The sequence below is a fragment of the Sinocyclocheilus anshuiensis genome, unplaced genomic scaffold (assembly GCF_001515605.1).
Source record: "Sinocyclocheilus anshuiensis isolate Anshui unplaced genomic scaffold, SAMN03320099.WGS_v1.1 scaffold420, whole genome shotgun sequence".
Classification (NCBI taxonomy): Eukaryota; Metazoa; Chordata; class Actinopteri; order Cypriniformes; family Cyprinidae; genus Sinocyclocheilus; species Sinocyclocheilus anshuiensis.
Window position 1 is genome coordinate 862,016 of NW_015557082.1, and position 1,767 is coordinate 863,782.

Here is a 1,767-nt window from a genome sequence, read left to right on the forward strand (position 1 = left end):
GAAAAATTGAAGGGGGTCTGAATACTTTCCGTACCCACTGTATATGTGTGTGTGTGTGTGTGTGTGTGTGTGTGTGTATACGTGACTAGGAATAAAAGCATAATCAGTAAATGCGTTTTGTTTTTTCAATTAGTACATGTTTTTGAGTGATTGTGAACATTGCCAAAATTATCCACAGACAGTGGTTTTTCACTCACATCTCGGATTCGACTAATTCGTTACAAAAAGAAACATAAAATCTGTGGCAATTTAAATCATACTGATGAAAAGACTAAACCAGGTTTTATCGGTGTATTCCTGTCATCTTCCTTTTATGCATTTATGTATACCAAAGAATTTAAAATTCTTGCATTTTTGCGTTCCCAATGTGCTAAACCTTTAGCATTGGTGTCATACTCTACCAGTTGAGTTACTAGGACTCAGTCATTCAGTGATTCATTAAAAATTTTAGCCAAACATTATATGTTGATGTAATACTGTCTGAGTATTAAGTATATTGTTGTGTTATGGTTGCAGTTCCCTTTGCTGCAGTAACCCGTGTCCGGGGCCTCTGTGGTGTTCCTGATGTCCCTCTCCCACCCCTGAAGATCCCAGGTGGGCGAGGGAATGATCAGCGGGATCACAGTCTTTCAGCTAAGCTATTCTATTCTGTGAGTACAGAGGGTTTGGTTCACGTTTCACATCACATGAAAATGTGTTTGTGTGAATAAATGATAATATTAATTTAGATTTTAGAATTTAGATTTTTTTTTTATACTAAGTGTCTTTTAACTTAATTCCTCAAAGAGAATGTGTGCATGATGTATGCTTTTAGTTATCTCACTGTGCAAGGGTCATATCTTATCTGCATATTAATCACATCACCTGTGGGAATTGACGTTGGACATTTCACCTCGCCTGTTAATGATTTAAATGGTACAGTTTGTTAAATGGCTGTGCTGTAGTAATTGTCCTTGACTGCATATATGCATATAACTATTTGTTGTTTTTGTAGGATGCTCAGTTACTGGTTCTTGAGGAAGCCCCTCAGTTGAACAGCCGTGTACGTTTTTTGCTCTTTGAGCGGCGCTGCTCTGTGAGCAAGCACTTAGTCTGGAGAGGAGCACTGAAGGGGGCAAACCTTTACATCGAAATCCCCACTGATGTCCTCCCAGAAGGGAGCAAAGATAGGTTAGTCAAATTAACATTTCTTTTCATTTTTTCTTTTATACCTACAGGAAAAAGTTGTGTGGCTTAAACTGATTGTTCCAATTTTTATTTTTATTTTTTGCCAACAGTTTTTCACTCTTGCTGGAGTTTGCAGAGGAGAAGTTACAGGTTGATCACGTTTTCATCTGCTTCCATAAGAGCCGAGATGACCGAGGTAAGCCGCCTTTTCTCTTCCTGTGTTCTTGCCTTTTTTTTTTTCTTTTTTTTTTTTTATTAACCCTATTTTTAACTTCCTTTGCACTTCTGTCTCCAGCATCGCTGCTGAGGACGTTCAGTTTCATGGGCTTTGAGATTGTGAGACCGGGTCATCCCCTCGTCCCAACCCGCCCCGACGCTTTCTTCATGGCTTACAGCATCGAAAGAGACTCCGATAGTGACGAATAAAGCTTATCAATCACATCTTGCTTCTAATTACTATGCTGTATCTCACTCAACATGGTCACCATTAAAAGAAACGTAGTATGAATGTCAAATTTGAAGTTTTGTTTTTCCTGTTAATTACTACGCTGTAGTTTTTGTAAGGGTTGTGCTGTTTTTTTTTTGTTTTTTTTTCCCCCC

The 1,767-nt window shown here is 38.4% G+C and overlaps 1 long non-coding RNA gene and 1 pseudogene across 1 annotated transcript in view; both read left to right on the plus strand.

Moving 5' to 3' along the window:
• LOC107676961 (ornithine decarboxylase antizyme 1-like) overlaps positions 1 to 1,732 on the plus strand; it is a 4,024-nt pseudogene extending 2,292 nt beyond the window's left edge.
• LOC107676962 (uncharacterized) overlaps positions 1 to 1,767 on the plus strand; it is a 21,292-nt gene that overhangs the window by 13,255 nt on the left and 6,270 nt on the right. The gene's annotated exons all lie outside the window — the stretch shown is intronic.